Raw genomic sequence first — 532 nt, 5'->3', positions numbered from 1 at the left:
CACCACTTGCTCCTTCTCCAATGGAGGCTCCATCGTTTGCCCGTGTCCCTTTCGCGACGCTAATCGAAGCCCTAAAATAACAAGAGACAGCGTCTGAAATGCATGAATAAGATTCATAAAACAGCTAAAGAAACATATGAGCGCTGTCCATCATCGCTAGAGATTAGTCCTCCAGCAATACTGAGACTGATATATATATATATATATATCATCTGTTATGGAGCTCAAGGAATTCGCAAAGTAGAATCGAGGATCTTGGAGCTATAATGGAGTCTTAAAAATCTTGACGGCGCAAAATGCCCAGTATTCTATCAGACTTTTAGTTTAGTAACACAACAATGGGGGCACTTGCTGTGATAACGAGCTTAGTAAGTAGCTGGATATTCATGCGACAGAAAAGTCTAAGTGTGGCTACTATAGAATGCAGACGATATGTCCAACTTAACGTAAGTGCACTGCATGCATTAGTACATTTTGCGATAGCTTTTCTTATTAAAGACTGGCCTTTCAAAATGACTATTATTATTGTTTC

This window comes from Phytophthora parasitica (assembly GCF_000247585.1).
Source record: "Phytophthora parasitica INRA-310 unplaced genomic scaffold supercont2.20, whole genome shotgun sequence".
Lineage (NCBI taxonomy): Eukaryota > Oomycota > Peronosporomycetes > Peronosporales > Peronosporaceae > Phytophthora > Phytophthora nicotianae.
Note: the sequence above shows the minus strand (reverse complement) of the source record.